Consider the following 26989-nt stretch of genomic DNA (forward strand, 5'->3'; position numbering starts at 1 on the left):
GCCCCTTGTCTGGAGGTCTAGTGATATTTTAATTGCAGTTTCCATCATTACTTCTTGCCGATCTATATCTTCTAGTCACTGTTCCTTGGTCTACGTACTCTTCTTCCAATACCCATCCCAACCCGATTTCGAATAGTTTACCTTTAACTTCTTGATAGAAGTTAAGAAAAAGATAAAGGATTTAAGAAGATATACTGTGAACAAGTCTAGTTGGAGATAGATTGTCTTTTGTCTTTGTTGAATGTATTTCATTTAGTTTTTATAACATAATTGTAATGATCTTCAATTAGGCAAAACGTTAACAGAAAAAACAACATTTATTTAACTCATAACTTCATGTTATAAAAACTACATGAAAGAAATTCAACAAAGACAAAAGACAATCTATCTCCAACTAGACTTGTTCACAGTATATCTTCTTAAATCCTTTATCTTTTTCGTAACTTCTATCACTTATTTTGCTCAAGAGCCCATTTCACTTCCCCTGACTTGTTGTATGAGAGCCTTCCCTTTGCGCGCTAGTAGCTTGGCATATCAATATCTACGTCCTACCACTACACAAAGTCCCGTCTCAAACTCTTCTCGTTACCGAGTTATAGATGTAATTTGATCTGTCATGGTCTTCGAGAGTTAGACATCTGGTTAGTTCTTGCAAACTGAGGCGACCACAGTGACAATTCACTGATTCAGAGTTACATAAGAGACTTACAAGTCAGTTTCTTCAGCGGTCGACCAATTCAATCCATCCAAAGTGTATCTGTATCCCACAGAGTCCATTAACGCTTATCGGCATGGAAGCCATCAAGCGCCATAAAAACCGTGACGAAAGTTCTTTTACAGTGGATTATAAACACGTTCGGACAGGAACATAAAACGCCTTCCGATATCATAACAGTAAAGTACCACGTATAAAGGAGAAGAAGGAATCCTTTGCAATACCGGAAGATTCCTGGAAAGATCAAGAACCGGAGTATCTGGGGCACGCGCCACGATAAACAACGGGTCAGGGCTTAATGGATCAGCAATCGATTCTCTTACGACAGAAATAGTTCTGAGAGACCATTTGTCCTTTGGACATGCACTGTGAAAGCTTTATAATATACAATAAACACCGATTGAAAGCGCTTTGTATATCTTCAAACCAGGGCAAATCAGAGATCCCGGACCCCCCACCCAAAAAAAAAACTATCTAGCCTTCTTAAACCCGAAGGGTTATGGCTGCAGCATCACAAACCTTCCATCTGTCCCTATCCTGAGCAAGATCAATCCAATCTTTTCCATCCTTACCGATTTCTCAACGTTATCCCTTCCTACAGGTCCCTTACCATCAGGTTTCCCAACAAGAATTCTGTAAACTCTTCTTTCATCCATCTCAACGTTATCCCTCCATCTTCGTCTTGGCCTTCCTACAGGTCTCTTACCATCGACTTTCCCAACAAGAATCCTGTAAACTCTTCTTTCCTATCCAATTCGTGCCACATGGCCTGCCCACCTAAGTCTTCTTGATTTAATCATTCTAATAATATTTGGACAGGAATACAAACTTAGGAAATTCCTAAAATTAAATAATGAAAATATACTTGTTGTTTAATCGAGGCTTATTTATTTTCGCCGAACTTACTAGAAGGCAAGGATTGGATTGGGATCACACGGCTTTGAATGACAGTAGCAAAGAAGATTTATGCACACTACTAATTATAATAATGTGTATAAGATATTAAACTTTACTTTTCGTCAGCTGGATCTAACATTCTTTCTTGTTATTCAATAAATGTTCAATACTTCGTCTACTTGACATTAATTTCCTTGTTATGCACTTGTTTTCATACAAATTCTGGCGACCTTAACTACAAGTAAGGTAGATAATGAGTACATGCTGTTCATATTTAACAATACGGTATTAATTCATTTGCATGCAAGAGAGATCTGCTTGTAAACTTAAACATAATACTCCAGAATCACGTAGATACGTTGCAGATATGAAATTACTACACAAGTTCATTGATGGAAACCTAAGATGTAGCATCCCACTCCAAGAACTCTCCCTCAGAGTGCCCAGACATAAAACACGGAGCAAGGAGACTTTCCACACTGCAACTCCCAGACTATCACTCATACAACGTTCATTATTCCATAGGCTACCGAACCAATTCAATATCATCTCAAACCAAGTAGATATTTTCAGTTCATATTCGTCTTTTATCACCAACTTAGAAAAAAATTATACATAAGTAATGCATTGTGAAAGTAATCTGTTTACTTTGGTACTGTCTTGGCTTGCTTATGTTTATATTTTGTTTATTTTATTTTTTCTTGTTTCGTGTGTTCTTTTTAACACTAGGGTACTGTTTTACTGTTGTGTCTTTCCGGTTTAAAATGGCTTCTGCTCTACTGGAAATTGCAATAATCCCAATCTTCTATTAAAGTTGTCCGTGGGAAAAACATGGCTACGTTAAATCCACTCCGCAGTACTTAATAGACTGCCCCTGTGACTTGTTGTTCGTGATCGAGAAAGCAAGTGTCTCTCTCTCTCTCTCTCTCAAATGTCATCGTGAATATCACCAATTAGCTTAGCGACTCCGAAAACTATGGATTCCACACTAATGTAGGTCATTTTTGAGATTTTATTTTTCACCCCCTCTCACCCCCCATCCCGATAGATGATGAACTTGGAGTTGAACGGCATTGGGAGTGTCACTATTCATCTTAGCGACCCCGAAAGCTATGAATTCCACACTAATATCGGTCGTTTTCGATTCTTTTTACATGTCACCCCCTTCCCATCCCCACCCCTAGGGGTGCTAGGGGTGTCTTACCCACAGTGTTTCTTTCCAGATCGTAAGTCATATGTGTACCAAGTTTGGTTGAAATTGCTCCAGGCGTTCGAGAGTTATGCCGGAACAAACATACATACATATATACACATTACACACATACATACATTTTTATATATACTGTAGAAGAAGAAGATTAACGTATTAATTTACACAGTTATATTATTATTATTATTTCTGAGACACTTGGTTTGGAACCCTCCCCCCGAACGTTTCTATATATGTGCCTGTTAGTCCTGCAAGATGACTCATCACTAAAGCCTGTCCGCCGAAAGAACAAACTTCAAAATTCTGTTTTTGTTTTTTCCGTCGAAAGCCAGGGAGGGTCACATGAACCGCTGAACCAATCGGCTTTCAGTTGCCATGTGAGGGGAAATTCTCGTGGTATTCTGCGTCGCCAAATTTTTCATTTCGAGTCGTTTTCGAAACAGGTGGCACCCTCAACGAGGCCAGGCACGGCGAAGCCTAATGGTTGCTGCCGCGTAGCAAAGCGAATGGATCTCCGATTCCCAGAAATGCGAGCGAAGGGTGCATGTTGACGGCAAAACGTGCCATGTACGACTGGACAAAAATCTGCCGAGTAGGTGGCAACACCGCTTTCCCCTCCTTGAAACTCCCACAACTGGAAGCGAGAAATATAGGTTTGCTGAAGTTTAATCTTTGGCCTGTCGGACTTTAATGCAATGTTTCAGGCTTATTGGAGTGGTCTAGGGATGGACGATATCGAAAATTTGATATCGCGATATATCGTCAAGAAAATATCGTTACAGACGATACGATACGATATTTTTCTGTATAGTGATATCGGCGATATATCGTGGAGACGATATATATATATATATCACCAAATTTCGTGACGATATATCACCGACACGATATATATCGCCAAAATATCGTGACGATATATCTCTGACACGATATATATCGCCAAAATATCGTGACGATATATATCACCAAATTTCGTGACGATGTATCACCGACACGATATATATTGCCAAAATATCATAACGATATATCACTGACACGATATATATCGCCAAAATATCGTGACGATATATATCACCAAATTTCGTGACGATGTATCACCGACACGATATATATTGCCAAAATATCATAACGATATATCACTGACACGATATATATCGCCAAAATATCGTGACGATATATCTGACACGATATATATAGCCAAAATATCTTGACGATATATCTCTGACACGATATATATCACCAAATTTCGTGACGATGTATCACCGACACGATATATATTGCCAAAATATCATAACGATATATCACTGACACGATATATATCGCCAAAATATCGTGACGATATATCTGACACGATATATATCGCCAAAATATCGTGACGATATATCTCTGACACGATATATATCACCAAATTTCGTGACGATGTATCACCGACACGATATATATCGCCAAAATATCGTGACGATATATGTCCAACACGATATATATCGCCAAAGTATCGTGACGATATATCACCGACACGATATATATCGCCAAAATATCTTGACGATATATCTCCAACACGATATATACTGCCAAAATACCATGACGATATATCACTGACACGATATATATCGTGCCGATATATCGTCTAGTTGATATCGCCTCGACGATATTTTTTCAATATCGCGACATATATAGTCTGGACGACATATCACCCAACTCTAGAATGGTCCTAATTGATAATAGAAAACTACTCCTTACCCGCCCTGACGTGGAATTTCACAATCCTTGTTTAGCACACGAAGGAACTCATAACACCCGACAGTCTGACAGTGGGAAGATTGAAAATCCGCTAAGGTGAGTTGCGATAAAAGCCCTTTGTCAACCCAAGAGTGCAGACGGCTTTGAAAAGAGGTGATTTACGCACTACATTTCTTCGACGTTTGACATATCCCTTCCATTCAGGTTTTAATAGCCGTGCCATTGTTAGTTCTTGAGCTTCGGGGAGTAAAACGGGTAATTAAATTACTCCGTAACCTGACTCTCCAGCAGTGTTGCCACAATCTGAGGGAAAAATCCCTTTCGAAGAGGCAAAATTTCCCTCTTTGGACCAATTTTTCCCTTCACCTAAGCAAATCATGTAATAATAATAATAATAATAATAATAATAATAATAATAATAATAATTAGTAGTAGTAGCAGCAGTAGCAGCAGCAGTAGCATTAGTATTAGTATTTCCGTTGGTCCATTGCTAAAATATGGACAAAAAATGTTAAACAAATTTTTCAAATACATGTTAACTTCATCGCCGCAGGTTTGAATCCTGGCCAGAAATCCATTAAATCGTTTATCCTTATCGTTGCTATTATCTGAAGATGCAGAAAAGCGACGTACAATAAACTTAACAGAAATATAAATAGATACTGACTTATATTTAAAGGAGCAGAAAAAAATCTGGATGTGAAATTGGAAAGTAACATATACTGTAATAATATAGCGTAAGATGTCTTGAACTTTTCTGAAATTGTGGTATTTTTCATGGAAATTTCCCTTTTCGCCTAAAATTCGGTCCGAATATCCCTTCCAAATTGGGAAATTTTTCCCTCATGTGGCAACACTGTCTTCCGTTGCGGAGCATATATGACACCGGGAGACCACACATGCTTGGTGATTGTGAGGCTGTGCTTATACATCAGATTTTATGGCACTTTGCGCAGACAGCAACGTACTAAAAAACAGGATGGCATGTCCGATACACCCAGAAGATCACAGGGCTTTAACACATGTGGGCTTCGAGCTACGGCGGTCGTACAAGAGTGGACCATATCCTTCAGAGTGTTGGATTTGCCTCTCCAAAAAAGGGGTTCGGGGGAAATTTGAGAGGCCAATAAAAGAGCTTCCAGATGGTGCGTCTCTTCTCCACAGCTTCTAGGCTACGGAAGGATCCACTAGTAGTTGGTTCTGCAGTGGTGTAAGCACTAGGAAAACCTCACTAGATATAAATACGTACAGCAGAGCCAAAGAAACATATATGTAAGCTTAATTGAAGGGTCGTGGGGAGGAGAAATTATGTTGTATTCATGTTCGGATACTCTTAGAATAATTAAATCAAGAAGACTTAGGGGGAAGCCCATTTGGCACGAGTGGGAGAGGAAAGAAGAGTTTACAGGATTCTTGTTGGGAAACCTGATGGTAAGAGATCTGTAGGAAGGCCAAGACGAAGATGGAGGGATAAATGAAATAGGTAAAGATGGAAAAGATTGGATTGATCTTGTCCAGGATATGGACAGATGGAGTACTTGGGTTGCTGCAGTCATAAACCTTCTGGTTTCAGAAGGCTATAGAGTTAGTTAGTGGACATGTCATGGAACTGTCAAACGTATGAAAGGAAAGAAAGCATGTTGTAAGGTTCAGCACAGCATCCACATGGCAGAAAATGACACCACTACATCGCTAACGGCATAAAATTGACTTGCTTTTTTCCCTGATACTTCAATTTCAAATGCTTAGACATTTAATCTTTTTTTTTCAAAATTCACGCATGTGTGTCTATGTCAACATTGAAGTCGTGTTGCGTGGGCTAATTTATCAAAATTCTATACCAGCTGGAGTGAGAAATATCTCGAGAAATATATTGTTGGCAAAAACTGAATGATGGCGGTGAACTACAGTTGAAAGTACTGAAATAAGTGACATGTGATCATCTTCCAATATATGTATGTAACAGGGAGAGTGGACAGATGAAGAAGCAGACACAAAGAGATGAAAGAGCAATTCAGAGAAGGCAGGAAGAGCTACTGGGAGCACATATGTATGTACGTGTCGAACAATTGAATGTCCAAAGGGTGTCTCCTGGACGTGAGTGTCTGGCAAATGGTAGATCTGTGGATATCCAATGTACTGTATGTTTCCGGGACAGATATATGTGGGTGTTCATATCCAACATACTACGCTGTTTTTCTATTCTTCATGTTATTCACGACGAGGTGGAATTAGGATGGAGGGAAAGGGACGAGGAGGAAGGACCGACCTTTGTGGCGGAGTGGTTAGCATAGCTCGCATCACGGGTTCGAATCCCGGTCTGGGCATGGATGTTCTCTATGAATCTCCCTTAATCAATTTCATTATATCAGACCATCTTTGCGATTAGCCGTAATTGGAAGAAAAGTTAAGTAAAATAAAAGCAAACGAATCAACAAGGAGAAAGGTGGGCCTCCCCGTAACGCAGTGGTAACGTCGTCGGATTGTAAGCAAGGGATCCCGGGTTCGATACTGTAGGTCCAGTCCCGATTAGCCTGAAGGGAACAAGCGTTTGCTAAAGATATGACCTCAGAATTTAGTTGAAGGATCTGAGGGAAATCATTGAAAACTTTAAGTCAGGATGGCTGGACATTATATATGCACCCTCCACCCACCGAAAACTTATACGCGCATACTCTTGTGTGTGTGTCCGAGAGAGAGGGGAGGGAGGGGGGGGGGTAGAATTTCGTGGCGAACAGAGTTTCATGTCTGGCTACAATTTAGTGGACCCGAACTTCATGTTTCAGATTTTTTCCCACGAGGGGGAAGAGAAGAAGCAACTCTTTATCACGACCTCCAGTCTCTCGTTTCTGCCCGATGATGACTTCCCCTCCCTCGCCAAGAGCTCTACTTTGACTTCTCGCCGTTCGCCGTCGCTAGTGACCTCTGGTGGCCAGCAAGCGAAATAAAGAGCACTAGCGAGTCGCCAACATCCCGTCGACGTTTAATCCGCGCTACGACGCCAGGGGTCCCGGGTTCGAATCCCGCTCTGGGCATGGATATTTCCGAGTGTCTATTCATCAATTTCATCATATCGTCACTCATCCCCATATTCGCAAATCAGCCAAAAGTGGCACAAAAAGCGAAGTAAAATAAAGCAAATGAATCAATGAGCGTCAGTCATCCGTGACGAATCGATTCATTGATGAGAGCCGTTCCAATGATCTGCTCTTGCGATTCATTCAAGATATACCCCGGAAGATCAGGGTTCTAACCAGTGGCGTGCCCGGAATTTTCGCGAGGGGGATATGTCTTCTGTCTTTAGAAGTGAGATCTCTCCTTTGCCATATTTTCCTGCATTTGAAGTCATTTTTACCAGGCACGTATCTAGAAATATGTTTCGGGTAGGGGGTCCGAACCAAGCGTCTCAGGAATAATAATAATAATAATAATAATGTTTAAATTAAAATAATTATATTAAATCAAAATAAAAATAATTACAATACACAAATTAATATTATATTATTATTCCACAATTAGGTAAGTCTTTCTGGGGGTCCGGAACCAAGGACCCCTCGTAAATACGTCCTTCCCTCAAAGCCGTATGATCCCTATATAATCCTTGTCTTCCAATAAGTTAAGAGGAAATTATACAACAAAGGCTAAAAGAATATATTTTTCATTATTTAATTTTAGTACTTAATAAATCTTTCGGGGGGGATCCGGCCCCCCTAAATACTGCCTTGATTTTTACGGAATGCTGGGTTAAATGAGGGATAAAATCTCACCAAGCCCCTCTTGGGTACACCAGTGTTTCCAACTGACATGGAAATTCTTAAAAAGCTGAAAACATCATGAAAACATTATAGGATATTTTGTACTTGCCCTGTTAAGTAATTTACTCTTAGCTCCTCACGCCGTGAATAAAAGACTGGTAATCACCAGTTGTGGTAGACAAGATTTCCTGCTTTACCTTAATAAAAGGTTTTGTTCTTCATGAAGCAGCTTAACAACAACTTACAAACTTAAAGCGGTATTATTCTCGATATTTTCATACCACAGTTATCTTGGTAAATCTCTCACTTTGTATGTTGCCCCAGGTTGACATCTGAAGGTTAGTCTATTCGTCCCTCTAATACTAGTTGTCTGTGACATCATAAATATTTTAGGGATTAAAAAAACGCACAAACACAATATTTCAAATAAACAGCATACAACTATAAAGTAATGTCCAGGCCATTACACTACAAACTGATGAATATATTCCACACAAATATGTTTTTATAAAATATTTTTGTTCACTTTTCTCGAAAAGTGCTAAGTATACAGAGTGTTTCTGTGAGCGCGTTACAGCCTTGCAGGGATGATGGAAGGGAAGAAACGCAACAAAATGAGATAGTTAACCCTGGTCCGGAAATGCCCTAGTCAAAAGTTACAAGCCAAAATCTTTTACAACAACATCTGTGGGAGTAAGTTCTATTTGGGGGTTGATGTAAGGTAAATTTATAACTGAAATGACCATAAATTGGGCATTTGCAAAAAAAAACAATTGGGGGAGGGGGCGCTGAGGAAATTTTTGAGGGTTTTAGGGGGGAGGATGTTGTGGTGTGTGCATAAGCCACTGTTATTAAGTGTTACTAACATAAACAGAAATACACATAACAAAAGTGGAACTTCATAAATAATATATTTTAACTGATAAGGTGGATTTACATTTCAAACACTTAAATAGATACATAAACAAAGTGCATAATAGTTCCTATGCACAGACTATTAAATTGGCCATACCTGCCAGTTCACCATGAATAATAATACAAGTTATGGTATGTATTTATTTGCATTTTCCTTGTGCGAGCAGGACGCTGTACGCACTATATTCTTTTTCCGGAATGTCTGGAGTAAGAGAACGCGAACGTGTTGTGGGCGCACGTTGCGGCTGTGTGCCTCGTCCAATGAACGCTCGGAGGGGAGGGGTCGCGCAACAGGGGCGACTAGACTGGTCCAGTAGTTCTATAGTAAACATGACAGCTCGCAAGTCTTCCCCTTCCCCACCTAGTCTGGCCCCGCCCACAAGCTTTCGCCTCTGCGCGTCGCTACTCCAGACATTCCGGAAAAGGAATATACATAAATTTTACTTTATACAAACTTTCTCTTCCCCTGAAGTCATGTATTAGTATTGTACCCTGTTTATGTTAATATACAAATACTCTTAGTAGTTGATCAGATATAAGAAAATTAGACATAATAAGTATAGTTTAGCAATCAAATAAAGTTATGTGTCTGGGTCCTTTGGTCTCCAGTCTCTATATACCTCTATTCCAATCTTTCGCTTCCCACACAACCCCCCCCCCCCCCCGCTCTGCACTATATCTTGGGCTGCCTTTTACACTTACTCCCCTCTTCTTTATGCGATAAGGTTTGTAAAGTCGCTTTTTGTACCGTTGGGTTAAGTGAGCATCAGAGGCTCAAGGAAGGGGTTGTCAAGATCGACAGTCATACTGATCGATAGTAGAACATCGATTGAAACCATATTCTTCGTGTCATTCGATTGTATACTTGCAGTTAGACTTAGCAAGAGTATCATGGTGACAAGATTGAGATCAAACATTGTTACAACTTACAAGATACAATCATTTGTTGACATTGTTTTGCAAGTATGTCCAAGAAAGGTTGATGCTCAGGTGCACCTGTACACAGAGGTGCTTCCTTTGATTTCAATCTGTCAGTCACAGCCAGTTCATCAACCACTGCTCCTCAAGTGGTAATATCGCGATGCAACGTCAACCGTGGACCAAAATGAAATACAACAGTGCGACAATATTGCCAAGCTGAAGACATCAAGACTAGCGCACATATATATCCTCTACCAAGAGGAATGCCATCGGGAGTGAAATGACTAACAGCCTTCAACCAGGGAAATGTCGACGGACGCATGAATGTCAGGACAGTCCCCTTCACCTGAGACGTGTGGACGTATGTGAGTGATTGATGAAGAGGGAAAAGGCATTCAATCAGTAACCCCACTGTACAGCAGTGTTGTTCCCAGAAGGGAATTTTCGCAGAAAATGGGGAATTTTGGCGCCGAAAATTACAGGAAAGGGAAAAAAAGGTGGACACATCCAAAAAAGTGCAAGAAAAATTTCTTGAATTTGAAATTAAAATTTTGGGTGCGTCAGCACCGTCACATTATACGGGGGCCAGCCCCTTACTATTACTACGTAAAAACTAAAAATATTCTGACTTAGGTTAAAAGCTGAGGCTGCAAACGGGCACTCAGCACACACAAGGACAAGAAACAGGACAACACACAGAATTATACTGGCCAGGGCAAGTCGCCAGAGCCTCGTTCGTCTGCAAAATGCATTCCAGGGTGTACTGCGTGGAAGTGAGGTTGACTTTTGGGATCCAATGTGGAAGGTACACCTTACACCCCAGCAAGATAAATGGAAATTAGACTTCATGCTATAATGAACTACACAATTGCTTATTTCTGACTTACCTACATTTGCTTGTGTTTTTCTGAATAAGCGCCTAGAACTTTCAAGTTATATGTAATGTTACATGAAGATAAGCCGACTTTTGTAAATTTAATGCCTAATAAAAATGAAATAAGTTAAGTACATAGTACAAGTGAGTGGAGAAGGTTACATAATTTGGAACTACATAATTTGTATTCATGTCCAGATATTATTAGAATAATTAACTCAAGAAGACTTAGGCCATGTGGCACGAATGTAAGAGGAAAGAAGAGTTTACACGATTCTTGTTGGGAAACCTGATGGTCAGAGGCCTGTAGGAAGGCCAAGACGAAGATGAAGGGATAACGTTGAGATGGACCTAAAGGAAATCGGTAAGGATGAAAAAGATTGGATCTTGCCCAGGATAGGGACAGATGGAACGCTTGTGTTGCTGCAGTCATAAACCTTCGGATTTAAGAAGGCTAGAGAGTTTGTTAGTACAGTCAACGGCAAAGATAATGGTTGGCAAATTGTCTACCTCTATTTTAATTACTTTTTACTCTACATCCAGTGTTGTTTTAAGGAATGAAACTATGTTGGTTCGAAGCAGGCATTGTTCTCTGCTTATTGACGTCATTAATTGTCATCACAATGTGTAATACAGACCGAATTAAAATGCTGGTGGACAATTCGCCTACTGTTTCTTTCGCCGTTGAGTGTACAAGTATAATTATAATACCAATGTATTTTTTTATGATACGCACGCATAAAATTGTTAATAAAGATCTAATTTGAAACTAAATTTGCCTCCACAGCTCTCTAAAATCGTCCGTAGACCCTCCTAGATCGAAATCTCTGGATAAACCCCCATTTATATGAAAGAGGGAATTTTAAGGTTGAAAAGGGAAATTTCCGGTAAACAACATTGAATTTTTTCCCCTCTGGCACAGGAGCAACACTGCTGTACAGTGACAATTCAGCAGCTGCTGGTTTTAGCCACTAAGATTAAAAATAATGGTGAAACTGGTGCAAAAATTTGCCCAGGACCGAAGAACTTTTGCAAATCGAGACACTATGACGCTTTCTAACCGTTCTATTCGGTAACTTACCCGCCCCTCACTGCAAAACCTTTCTTAGACTTTATGGACGCGCTGGTTTCACCGTCCGCCATCTTGCTGGGAGATTATTGCTGGGTTCATAAATCATTCCCATTTAACGTAGACAAGTAATGAGCTTAAAGCTTTAAAAGTGGACGTCATCAAGTGCTATTGTGTGTACAGCCATTTTTTTTCAGCTCCTTTCTTTCTCTTCTTCATTCAACTTTGGTTTATACTCTGTGAGCGAACGACTCTGAACCCACTAAGACCCAGTGCAAATATACATGAGGTACTTTCTCATGGCAACAATGAGTGTAACTTTAACGTGATGGCTCTTTGTTGCCTTATTGTTGACGATGATGCAATCGTACGAAGTCACTTGTATTGACAGTGTTTTTTACCCTTAAAAAACTCTCAAAGTTGTGGTTATGAGGTCTCACTCTCCTGTATTGACCTTTCTACGATTTTGCAGATCTGAAATTAAGTATTACGAAACCGACAAAAATCTAAAGCGCTAGAACTACAAGTGATTCGAAGATGAAGTTAAAAATAATGCGGAAACGCATAACATAAGAGAACAAAGATTATCTACCATGTGTTACAGGTGTGTGTGTCAAGGAGAAAACCATGTGTCAAGGAGAAAATCGCCTTATACTTTCGTATGTGCAAGCAATGGAGTCGCCAAGCCCCAAGGATAAGTGGATCCCACTTAAAACTGTAGGTCCAGTCCCGATTAGTCTTACTGTGTATAAAGTGAACTTGGAAAACACTAACTCAACTCAACCCAACGTTAGGTGAAAGATTTTCAGGACTTATGGCTAAGATTCTCTATTTTATTCTCTATTTGCCTCTCTTTTCTCTATCTGTTCTTTTCTATCTCTTCCACTTTTGACCTTCTTTTATTTCTCTGTCTCTATTTTAATTCCTCTACTTCTCTTTTCATCTCCCTTTCTATCTTTTCCCTTCTTTCTTTTCATTCTCTCCTGTTATGCTTATCTCTTTCTTGTCCTTAGTTTCTCCACTTCTCTTTTCCTCTCCCTTTCTATCTTTTCCCTTCTCTCTTCTCATTCTCTCTTTTTCCTCTATCTTATTCTTTCTTCCTCCACTTTTATTTTCATCTCCCTTTCTATCTTTTCCTTTCTCTCTTTTTCTGCTTATCTCTTTCTTGTTCTTTCTTCCTCCAGATTTCTTTCTTTGCATTTTGTCTGACTGTTTCCCTATTTTTCATTATTTCTCTATTTCCCTTTCTCGTTGTTTCTACAGCCTTCCCTTTGCATCTCCCTCTCTTCTTCCTTCTATTCTTCTATCTTGTCACGGGCTGCTAATTTAATAAATAACTAATGAACTCAATTGACTCAACTGAACTGAGCTTAGCAACGCAACAACGAAGAATCTCTCGCCTCACCTGCTGGGCGAATTAAACATTACATGAATTATAATACGGTCAGGATAAGTGCCTAACAGTCGGAGTTACCGAGAATAAACCTAGGAGGATTTGATTTTAAATACCTGAAATGACGTTACATAATACTACGGTGTTTCTGAATATACATATATATTAAAGCACAGATAAATACACATTACATCTTGCCCTCTTTCACTCGATCTCACATTCATACTCTCATTCCATGGCATATGGCGACAATATGACAATTACAAAGGTTAGATTAATTACTACTTTGACCATACTCTTGCTATGTCTTGGCTACATTGCCTTTTACAATTTATCGTTTAGGATTTTAAGTATAAAGTGAATAATTGTTCCTTGTGCGGACCCCTTCTATCTTTTCTGAAGGTATAAATATATTCAATGAACTATTGTTTGCGGCTAACATAAACTCTGATCTTTAACATTTGATTACTCCGCCGGAAAACAGATGTCTAGGGTTGCCATAGCACTGATTTAAGTTAAGCAATGATTTGATTCACGCAGATTCGCGGTAGATAGTCGTCATCTTTCTCACACACGCACATGGTTGGATCTTACCTTAGCTGCATTCCCTCTGACCTGGGTTGGGTGAAAGTGGTCCTACAGTTCTGGAAGACATCTGCACTCCAGGGTTGCACTTCACGGTTATCCTGGTTGACGAAAGTGGATCGGTCGGCGGCTCCATCTGGCCTCATCGGATCCTGGCTTCACTCGTTCACTGTCGACTCCATACGACAACTTGCGCAATAATAGGTCAGTTCTTCGCGGTCACTCGTAAGTACAGATACGTGACTTGGGCGATGAGACGAACGTACGCGATGAGCCATTCGCGGTTTCACAGGGATATCAAATGTTATCAACTTTTACTACTTAGGACGTTGTTTCGGACGATTGACACAGGTGGACGTGTCTGGCGTTATTCTCACATAACCACACGTATGTGCACGGATGCGTTGATGGCGAGGGGGGAAGGACCCCCTGGTTCTATTCTGCTCTACTCCATGGCTCTGAAACACTCACTCGAGGAAAAACAAATCCAGATCTCGAGTCTGCTTGCAACTCGCAGCTCGGTCGCGCGTAGCTCACTCTCCGGTGGTGATTGTAGGCAAAACTGTGCAAAAACTGTTCCAAATCATCCCTTTTATTCCAGATTTGAACGTAGTGACGCTGTACCCTCTATGATCAGGTGCTTGTTTATTGTTTCTGGTGCTTTGACCGTTGTCCTCCTATCCTGGCCAATGCTCACTCAGGTCCTTAACCCCTGGCAGCAGCCCCTCGCGCAGAGATTAGGCTAACTCTTCCTCTTTTGTATTCAGTCACGAAAAGCAGGAACAACTCGGTAGGGTAGCGTCTCCCTTTCAATTCAGCGATGAATCTTTAATAAATCATAACTCCCGTATTTCTGTTCTGATTAGGCTCAAATCTTGGAATCAGTACTTTCATGATGTGGTCTTCCGCTGGTGAAAATCTCATCCAATTCGGTCCATTGGTTTAGAAGTTGCATTTTTCTTGATATTCCCATAAGAATGCATGTAAATCCGAATCCCGGGCGAAAAACGGTGGTTGAGCAGGTTAGTGCTGGCTAAGACAGTTCGCTAGACACCTGTATTCGCGACGGATATTAATATTACCAATTGCAATTAATTCCTACTAACGGGCAATTAGATTAATAACTTGTCACTCAATATTTGACCGTTACAATCTTAATCTATTTATTACTTCTATCTTTCCAATTTACTCCTTTTCTTCAATTCTAACTTTTTGTTCATTTCTTTGTCTTCGTCTTTCTTTATCTATTTCTTCTCTGTCCATTTCTTCCCCCATTCCTATTTTTGTCTCTATGCCCTCTTTCTATCTTCCTCTATTCCATCTTTACATTTATCTTTCTTTTCATTCTCTTTGCCTCTGTTTGTGTCTTTCTCGTTCTTTCTTTCTTGTCTCCACATCTTCCTCTTTTGTTTTCATCTTGAAATGTACTTCTCTCTCTTTCATTTCCTGTCTCTGTTATCTCTTTCTTTATCCTTGTGTCTCTTCTTACTTCAACATTTCTCAATTTGTTGTCTCTCTCTCCGCGTGTTGTTATAGACATAGACAATTTTTCCTGTTGGACCAGAAGGGTGAGCTAGAGCCTACATTTACTCCCCTAGTGGAGACTCCTTGCATGCAGTGCCACTGGACGAAACCGATAGTGCGACCTACAGTCCGAGCCACTCTGTGCCTCCATCGGTGTCGAAAGCGGGACCCCTTGATTACAAGGCGACGATATTACCCCTGCGCCATGTCCGTATTTAGAGGGGGGTTTCTAGGGTTCAAACCCACCCCCGAAACTTCTGACATGTTGGATTAATGAAAGTTCAGAAACCAAAATCTGTAACTCATTTTCCAATTTTTTTTTCGAAGCATCACAAAATACAAGGAGACAAGGTTGAAACGATCAAGCTGGAATTTTCATACATTTGGAATTCTGAAACTTGAGTGAAACAGGATTTATTCCCGAAATCGCAACTCGCCCGCGACCCCTTCATTTTCACTTCTGCTGTCCTCTTTCCAGTCTTGTTCCTGCTTCACAAGGAATATAGACTGAAAATTCCCTTATGATTGTCCCAAAGTTCCCTTTCCAAATTTGTAATTCCCTGTTCGTTAAAGTTGAAAATCCCCTTGATAGGAGTTCAAACCTAGGATGTCCAATTTCGTAGCGCATTACGTTCGCGATTGAGACAATCCATGCACCAGGCTGAGTTTTTTACAAATAATAACTGGTTCCACACTTTTCAAAATTCCAAAAATTAAGTTTTAAGGTCAAACAACAAAAACATTGTGACTAAATTTTCATCAGACTTTTAAAGCTTTTTCTTGAAGGTATCTAAAATTTAATAACAAACTATAATAATTGTGGATTTCAGTACACACTGTATGAAACGTAGTCTGCTAGATTGAGTAAGCCCCGTCAAGGATATAACAACAACAGGGGCGGTTACAACAACAACAACAACAACAACAACAACAACAACAATAATAATAATAATAATAATAATTGTTATTATTATTAGGCCTATTATTATTATGGAATAAAATTATTTTATTATTATGAAATTTTAATTATTATTGTATAATTATTGTTATTATTACTATTATTCAAAGTTCTCGCGACGCCCATGGGAACAATTATGGATGAACCCCACCCCCCCAAAAAAAAAATCCTGTCTACGGCCATGCCCTGCGCCATCGGGGAGGTAATTGGCATTATTGTGCGAATAGGCCGGATACATAGACGTATACGCAATGGAAGATTTCAAGGAGTATCTGTTTTTTATTAAAAAGGATAGGATTCTACTTATTGGTATGAGTTTATCAAATTCGTCCGAAAGGATCTTGGTGTAATAAGCACGCAAGAGCCAGTTGTGACATCAACAACAGATCTGAAGAAAAATGGCGTTGAGGGGAAGGGGGGAGGAACGAGAGGAAGGAATCCATGAAGAGGGCCGCAGGAACAAGAAATACTAATTACATAAGAGAACTGTTCCCGATAGCTTTTGTCTTGCAAAGAAAACTAAAAATGCCATCCAGTCACTCGGACACATGCCTTTTCTTGCCTTTGATATGTTTCAACAAAAGGGAAAGAATCCCATTCTTGTTCGTTTCCCGCGGGATGTCAAGAATGCTGGATGACGTGACAGAAAAACAGCGGGGGTGCATTCTCCTGAAGAATGGGAGAAGACATAAAAAGAAGGAAGAAGAGAGGTGAAATGTGGGGCTGTATAATTGGTGCAAGGGACTCCCTATAGCGACAGAGGGATGTTTCTTTTTTCTTTCCCAGCCCGTGTCCCTCCGCCCGCGATAACCATCGGAATTGCTGTTGCCAAAAAAGTGAGCTAAAAAGTCCTCAGTGTTCACCGGGGGTCATCCAGTTTTACCGCAGTTTATGTTTACGAGAGGCCCTAAAAAGTCCTCTTCCCTGTTTCTGGAAGGGCCTTGTTGGTTGTGGATGGTTCGAAGTGACCACGGGGTGGGGTCTCCAAAAAAGAATCCGCTATAACGACTTTTCTGGGGCAGTTTTCCTCTCCTGCTTTTTCGCAGTTCTTTTGTGCTGTTGTGCGAGAGGGAGAAATGGTCACAAAACATTGATGTCTTTGTACCTTTGCTCAAGGCGCCTCTATCGATTTTCGTCGCAATAAGGTTCTGCCAGTTTTTCATTCTCTTTCTTTTGAAACTCCATTGGTGTGAAAAATGGTAAGAAACTCCAGCTATATAACAATTCATTTTTTTGCGAATAATAACAAAAAATGTTAATTCCTGCAAACAAGTGACAGTGGTCCTTTTCGCGAATATCATCACACGTCGTGCTTACAAAGCGAAAAATACATCGAAAATCCAACAGTTTTGTTATCTAGACTTCAAAAATTAAACTGACAATATTTACGCATGTATGTGTACGTTTTCCAATATTTTACCCAGTGTTACAATGCAATAATTCCGATACCGACCTGCGTGGCGACGTGGTTATCGCAGCGCGCTACGACGCCAAGGGTGTCGGGTTCGAATTACGACCTGGGCATGGATGTTCTTTGTGAGATTCCCTTCATCATATTATTACTCATCCTATCAAATCGAATTAAATTCTGGTCAGAAATTCTAGACCAATCAAAAATTTGACGCCTTCCGCAGTTGCCCCCCCCCCCTCCCCACTACATAGGAGGGAAAGAAAACTGTCTTTGCCCCCTTAGTTTCGGAACCCAATCGCCGCCAGCCAGGGGTCCCCAGGTTCGAATCCCGGCCTGGACGTTTGTGAGTGTTTATTCATCAATTGGATCATGTCATCACTCATCCTCATCTTCGCAAATCAGCCAAAAGTGGCACAAGAAGCGAAGTAAAATAGAGCCAATCAATCCAATGAAAAAACTGTCGCCTACATCCAGATTTGGGATTATAGATGACTGATCACCTTCTGTGGATGAACAAACGTGCCACAGGAACGAAGAGGTGTGTGCCCACCAAAGCATCGGCTTCATATGGTCTTCACATATGCCCCAGGGCAGAGCGGCAATCGACACGCAATACCCATGTGGGTATGCATGTTAAGGCAAATCACTCTCGATCAACCACAGGGTTCTTCGAACAGGTGTTAAAGGGGCCACAAAAATATAGACAAAAAGAAGAAGCGATGCAGAGATGAAGAGAAGTAGCCGAGAAGCGACCATGCCAACATCTTCAAAACAAGATCGGACGGAGTGGAAGGAGTACGTGGGAACATATTGTGAATTTTAGAAACAAATTTCTAACAGAAACCTGTTTTTGTAGAGCGACTTGGGGAACGGTATATGTCGCGAGGCACGTACGCACAGAAAAGTCAACGAAGCCTAAAGCTATAGTCGAACTGCATCAGATGTTGAATACATACTAAAACGCATCTGATAATAATACTAATAAACCCTGTGAGGGGCAGGACCTACAAACTGACTGCCTGCCTCACTTCCACATGCCTCAGCAGAGGTGGGTGATCATCCTACCAGTTACGGGGTGACGTATGGTCAGCACGACGAACCCCAGTTGTTGTTGGTGGTTTTCATGACCGGGTTACGCTACTCATTCGTCGCTCCCCAATTTCCTCACGATGCTTGCTGGCCACCGGTTCCACGCACAGGCCGAAATCTCAGGAGAAAAATTGTTACGCTTCTCTCAGGGGACTCGAACATGCGCGCGTCCTGGAGCCAGAGAATTAGACCGATTCCTGACGTGGACATTTACGTTCTTTATGATTGTCCCATCATCAATTTCATCATATCATCATCATCGTCGCGATAGTGGCAGAAAAGCGAAGTAAAATAAACCAAATCAACAGTTAATGATCGCCGTCTTCCATGTTCGCGTCGTTTAAAATACTGGAGAACAAGAAACAGGCATATGCACTAAAGTGCTGCATCGATGACGTTTTGCCAGTGTTGCCACAATATGAGGGCACAATTTCCATTTCCAAACGGCAAAATTTCCCTTTTTGAAACAAATTTTTCCCTTCACCTAAGCAAATTATATAATAATAATAATAATAATAATAATAATAATAAGTAGTAGTAGTGGTAGTAGCAGCATTATTAGTGGTGGTGGCGGAAGCAGTAGTAGTACGTAGTTAAGTATTCCGTTGAATTCGTTATTCGTTTGAATAAGAAATATTATTTTAAAAATGAAATCACATTTCAGTTTCATCATTTCCTGACCAGATTTCATCACTTCCAGAGATATTCACACCGGGTTTCTGCACTAAGGTAATCCTGTAGTCTATCACTGGGTTCATAAATGTATGTTAGCATTTATCTAAATAAAAGTAATTACATTATTTTTAAAAAAAAACATTGTTAATTTGCCGAAAACATCTGAGAACTGATTTTCAACAAAAAATACCAACTCTTAAAAAAATTGTGGGATCATCTGTTGATGTTTGATTGGTTATGAAACCGTTGCTTTGTGAGGTACAGCGGAAGCAGGGCATTTTTATTGGAAAACCTCTTGCATGTGAGTGTAAGAATGAGTAGTAAAATACTCTTCAGCGATGCACACGCACTGCTCCAATGAATACGCCATGCTGAATCAATTAAAAAAACAGGCACATTAGCGGCGAAAGTGAGCGAAGAGGATTCAGTGTAACCAGGGGCAGCCAAGGATTCTCTCAAGAATTCAATTTCGGCACAAAATTTTGATTTACGATTTTTCACACAAATGTATAGCCAATACTTAGACACATGATGCATGCTACTGTTGGCAATATTTCGACCTGCTAGTGTTGCCATATACGGAGATATGTCCCAAAAACGGCACTTTTCACTCAACTCATAAAATCGTCAATCAAAAAGTCATCAAATGTTGCACATGACCAATATGGGTCGCAAATGACAGACTGACATGACATCAAATGTCTAATTATGACCCTTCGATAACTTCTTACATATTTTTCTTACTCGGAAGTTCATTTCTGGAAAAATTTGAATGCTGCTTTCCGTCAGTTATTAATTTATATAATTTTCTGATAATTTTTAGCATTGAAAAATATCTCATTCGATGAGGCTCTACAATGCAGAAAACCCTGTGTAAATATATTTTACGGTTTTCATGATATAGCTACATTTCCAAAGTTTTGGTTGTGCGACTTTTGAAACACTCTGTATAAGATGCTGAGCATCACGGTATTCACAACATCGCTAAATCATTTGAGAAAGCAGGAAATGGGGGACAAAGGGTAAGAAATTGTTATTGACTCTATGGAATGTTCACAACGTTGGTAAAAAAAATAATCATTTACTAACTTACGCTGTACTGCAATTTGAACTTAGAATCATCAACATTTCGTACATATTACAGCAAAAGATCACAGTAGCTAGGCTAAAATTTTTAGTCGCTATGGCGACCGGGATTTTTCGAGCCCTGCATAAAAGCAACGTACAATAAACTTAAAAGAGCAGAAACATGTAGGAATAGCAAAATAAATAACATAAAAATTTTGATATGAAATTCGAAATTAACAAACTGTAATTATGTAGTCAGATGACCTTAAAATTTTCCTGAAATTGTGGTATTTTTCATCGAAATTCAACTTTCCCTTTTGGCTAAAATTTCGGTCCGAATTTCCCAGCAAAAGGGAAATTTCCCTTCATCTGGCAGCACTGCTTTTTGCTCTGGCGTCTAATAGTTCGCACGGACAACGCTAGATAGCGTACGGAATTGAGAGCTCCTTCGCTCGAGCGAATAAAGCTCGAACAGGCAAAACGAGCGGTATACGCCCGAAGCCCATTAGTACACTTAATTTGTCTGTGGTAATGGACCCTCAAGTATGGCTTGTGAGATGAAAGACACAGTGAAATTGAAACTTAAATGAACATAGTCATCATCTCCATGTTAAAAAGTAGTCCAGTCTATCTTACCAATATATAGCGACTCACGCACTTTCGACGTGGCCTTTGACCACCGCTCGCCGACGTCGTTCGCTTATTTGAAAAGTTATGAAGGTAACGTTATGTGTGTACGGTCTCTAATATGGTACAAATATTCATAGTTGTCTATTTCCTTAATAATAAACTGGGTAAGGAGAGAACGTTTCAAGATAGTTAGTTGCCTGTTTTATATAAACGAATTCAATAGCGACACTAAATTTGAAAAGCAATATTTTACTTCTTTGTTCATTTTCAAATTCTGAAACGTAATTGAAAAATAATTGTTTTCCGTTATTCCCCTCAAATTCCTACCTTGCCTCTGTAAAAAAATCGGACGCTCACATTTTGAAATACGAAAATGAAAGTGACGAAAATTAACTTTCTTTAAGTTCCCTAGCAACGTCCGTTTCCATAGACAACAACAAACATGGCAAGCTCTGAAGAATTGTTTGTTATTATAGCTGCCTCTAAACATTTAGTTTAAACAAGCACGATGTAGATATTTTTGCATTGAGTATACCAATATCTAATTGTATCTGGACTGAAGCTACTTATGTATAGATGTCACTCTTGTTTGAAGCAGCATCTTTTCTAAGCAGGACTTGATTCATCTGCGTGTTGTTCATCTGTGACAAACATTGTAGTAGCTAGACAATGAAGAATGAATCAAACAACGTGAGCAAAACATGCGCCATGGAAACGGGTTGCTAAGGACGTGAAAAAAGGGCATTTTAACCTTAGAAAAAGGACTAATTGGGCGATTTCTTAATTTTCTCGGCCTATTGGGACAATTTCAAGGGAGGGGGGGCTTAATCGGGCATTTTTTGCCTCCGGGGCTTCCGACATGGAGAACATTTATGTCAGTGAGTGGTGGGATTGGGGTATATTGGACTCGAATACTTTCGACGTGACGTTATGTGTGTATGGGCTCTAATATTGTACAAATATTCAAAATATTATTGTATATTTTCTTAATACTAAATTGTGTAAGTAATATCCGTTTCAAAATAGTTAATTAGATGTTTTATACATACGAATTCAATAGCGACACTAAATTGGAAGAGCAACATTTACTTCTGTTGACATTTTAAACGTAATTGAAAAATAATTGTTTTCTGTTATTCACCTCAAATTCCTACCTCTCCTCTGTAACAAATTCTGACGCTCATATTTTAAAATTCGAAACGTTTAGCATAATTCACTAATAGTACTTTTCGGGGAGAAAATAAACTTTCTATAAGTTCCCTAGCAACGTCCGTTTCTATGGACAACAACAAGCACGGCAAGCTCTAAAGAATTGTTTGTTATTATGCATCTAAACATTTAGTTAAAACAAGCACGTTGTAGATATTTTCGCATTGTGTATACCAGTATATACGTAATTGTATCTGGACTGAATCTTCTTAAGTAGATGTCATCCTTGTTTGAGGCACCTTTTCAAAACCAGGAGTTGATTCATCTGTGTGTGATCTGTGAGAAATATAATGTAGCTAGACAATTAAGAATTGAAGGAAACAATGTGTGCTGAAAAAATGGCAACGGGTTGCTAAGGACGTGAAAAAAGGGCATTTGTACTCTTAAAAATGGGCAAAGTGAGCGATTTTTTAATTTTCTCGGCCTTTTGGGACGATTTTATTGGAGGTCGTAATCGGGTGTTTTTCGCCTCCGGGGCTTCCTTCATGGAGAACATTTATGTCAGTGAGTCAGTCAGTGGTGGGATTGGGCTATTGGATGGAGAATGGACATATGAAAATGAATAGATGATTATGGGCTGAAACTTCCAGGCCGGGTCCATATATTTCTACGATTATTGTTGCATTGAAATGATATTTGACTCTATACACTGAGCGTTGGAGACTCGAGCAGACACGATCGAGCGGAAGTGGTCCCATGCTGTACTCTAATATGTACAAAACGTTGGTAATTTTTACTAACCTATTTGGTTGAACCAAAAGAGAACAGCAAGCCATAACTCCAAGAAGTCGGAAAAGGTCAACCGTACACTCTCCCAGCGCCGATTCCGACAGCAGGCAAGGCGTGGGGAGTACACATAACTCCCCAGCAACATTCTCACGAGATTTGTGGATCAATTAAGCCCTGTCTGCAATGTACGGAATGCTGTAACGCGGGTGTAGTACAGGGCACCGTGTTTTGTAATAGACCAGGGGAAACACACCTTTCAGATACGCTCAAAGTACCTGGGCAACATTACACCGGAGTGGGAGGAACAACGCCCACATTCCTCTGGGAAGTAGGAGCTTAGGAAGGAGAAAAAAAAAAAAAGAAAATCACCTCCGAAACCAGATTTCTGCCGGAACGCATTTTGTGTTAACACATTTCACTCTTAATAAGAGATCACGTTTATTTCCTCCAGCGGTTGCTGTCGTGACAGCGCTTCGGCAGATATAAAAGCGGTTCGAGAAGAAAGGAGGCGAGGAATAGAACGGGAATGAAGTACAAGGGAGAATCAATAAACACGGTAATAACCGTGCAAAAGTTGCCAAATTCTCTCGATGTTAGTGACAGAATAAAATATAATTAGAAACATTAGCAAATGTGAATAAATTTACTCATTTTAATAAGAAAATAATGGTGCCTCTAAAGTTGGCAACCTAAATTCTTAGTAGTTGGCAACCTGAATTGTTAGGAGTTGGCAACCTGAGTTAGGAGTTGGAAACCGGAGGATTCTTAGTAGTTGGCAACCTGAATTCCTAGGAGTTGGCAACCTGAATTCCTAGGAGTTGGCAACCTGAATTAGGAGTTGGAAACCGGAATTGTTAGGAGTTGGCGACCTAAATTCTTAGGAGTTTGCAGCCTTATAATTAGAAACATTAGTAAATGTGAATAAATTTACTCATTTTAATAAGAACACAATGGCGAGTCTGAAGTTGGCAACCTGAATTCTTAGTAGTTGGCAACCTGAATTCTTAGGAGTTGGAAACAGGAATTCTCAGGAGTTGGCGACCTGAATTATTAGGAGTTGGCAACCTGAATTATTAGGAGTTGGCAACCTGAATTATTAGGAGTTGGAAACTGAATAATTAAGAGTTGGCAACCTGAATTTTTAAGAGTTGGCAATCTGAATTCCTAGGAGTTGGCAACCTAAATTATTAGCAGTTTGCAGCCTTGCTGCCGTTGGGATGGCAACGTGGCTTCCTTGAAGATGTCAAGAACAAGGGAAATGGATATGTCTAACCACTTATACCGGGGGTATATGTGAGTCTAGATCCACGTGTCATAGTGAGCTAACACAGATCTTGGGATCAGCATACACCACTGATGACAATGGTTCTTTATTAGCAAACAGTGTTGACTGGACATTATCCATCGCCTAGTGCTTTTCCCTGTACTTATTTGGAGCCACCTTCTGGTAAGGCACCCGAAAGTCACCCTCACTTTCACGTGGTACACCCCGGGAACCAGTGGCGTGCTCAACGGGGGGTTGGTGGTGGTAATAATCCCCTTTTGGCGCACTATTTCTAAACAGAACGTTAAAGGCAGGAAGAGATGAAAAATGATGGCCAACAATCGTTGTTGCATTTACCGTTGAGGATATATCACTAAAGACAAGAGCTAGATAAATGCTCTACTTTGATTTTAAATTTACCGTCACGTGGAACGTCTACAGTGTTCAATGTGTCCATGATTCTTTTTTGAAGTGAGAGGACTTCTACTGACCACCACCAAGGGATGTGCCAAAGCCGATTACAGATGTATAAAAATCGGCAGAAATTGACATATCGGCATCGGAAAAAATCCGATACTTAAACCGGTACAGATTATACTAGAGTTTTACCTGCTAATAAGTTTTATATTCTAGTTTTGTAAGATTTATTGAAATTTTGTTACAATTCGTCATTATTGTAGTTTTTGTAATAAAATTATTGCAAACTCTCATTCAGAGGATCAACCTAACTATAAATCTGAAATAAAACAGTACATTGCTGAAACAGGATCTGCTGTTGTATTGGAAATTCAAAAATGAGTATTCAAACCTGAAGCAAGTGCTGAGAAAATACTTGGGCATACCTGCTGCATCAGTATTCAGTGATTGAGTGGTCAGTGTTGGTGAACAGATTTGCGATAAGAGAAGAAGTAGGTTACTTCCTCAAGTGCTTCCACAACTCGTGATTCTGAAGTTGAATCTGGCAGAACAGGAATTCATTTTGCATTTCAAAAAACTGTTTGTGTACTAATATAAAATCTCTTGAGAATCCATGTTTTTCTTAAAGGTTCACATAACCACCTTTTGTGGATGCAAATGTACATTCGCATCTCTTGAGAATATATATATGATATGCAATACAAATGTACATAGCAAATTTATTTTTGTCATTCTGAAAATAACATCCCATTTCTGTTTAATAATCTTATGTATCGGAATCGTTAAATATCGGCATCGGTATCGGTTCCAAAAATTATCGGTGGGTACATCGGCATCGGTAAATTTTCAGCTTCGTCACATCCCTACCACCACCCCTTTCCTTTCTAGCTTTTGTACTTCCTGTTACATTAAAGGGCGGGAATAATCAGTGAGACTGTTATATTCAGTATCCTAAAAGGGTAGCAGGAGATACCTAAAAAAAATTTTAAAAAAAGAGACCGGAAACGGAAGCTAGTTTATGAAAAGCTCTTTTTCCAAAATGGCGATCTCTGTTCTTTACAGAAACCATCTGTTTTCAAAACCCACTGAGGTTTAGAGAAACGTTACACATTTCCTCCCGAACAGATTTTTTACGGAATCTAAGCGGAAAAAAAAGAGAAAAAGTTTAAGCGTAGCCGAAGATGTTTTCCCACGAAATCATGGAATGTCATGGGTGAGTGCGGTGATGAGACCAACGTTACCCCGCTCCCTCAACTCGCCTGCTATTATTAGCGTTACGATTCTCCTTACACGAGCTGTAATATCCTAATTATTCACGCTCGGGACATTGGAAGCCTTGGGAAAGGTCATACGATCTCATTTCGAGGGTTCAATCGGTGTTACGTTACATTTTCTCCCCCCTCCACGTGTTCCGTTTAACGTTACAGATCTTCTCCGTTCGTGGACCAAACACGAGTACGTATTACTCCGCGTTACACTTTGTTTCAATTTATTGTTGTTAATAGCCGCATTACCATATGAATGGGTAATAAAAATGCCGCATCGTGTTGAGTTCTTTTTGAGCGGGCCGATCGTGGCAGGAATTGATAATTGTTTACAAAATGTGAAAACGGGAGGGCTGGTAAAAGATCATGACGGTTCGGTATATCGTGCAGCGGCCATCTGTGACATGCCGCGGGTGATCATATGGTGAATGATGAAGAGGGCATTCTGATGGTGTGTTCCGTAAAGATTTTCTCCGTCGGTCGGGATCTTTGAACACGTTTTCCACTGAAAGTACAGAAAACTTTCCTCTGACTGGGTCAGCGTGTGACCACACATGGTACTCCGGTGTCAATTAGCTTGAAGGCACAGGGACCCTGGGGCTTACAACCAAAAAAAAAATGTTCAGATGCTAGAGCTTATTGATATACACAGAAAACTAAGTGCATCCTATCGATT

This window comes from Lepisma saccharinum, chromosome 22, assembly GCF_977018435.1.
Source record: "Lepisma saccharinum chromosome 22, izLepSacc3.1, whole genome shotgun sequence".
Taxonomy (NCBI): domain Eukaryota; kingdom Metazoa; phylum Arthropoda; class Insecta; order Zygentoma; family Lepismatidae; genus Lepisma; species Lepisma saccharinum.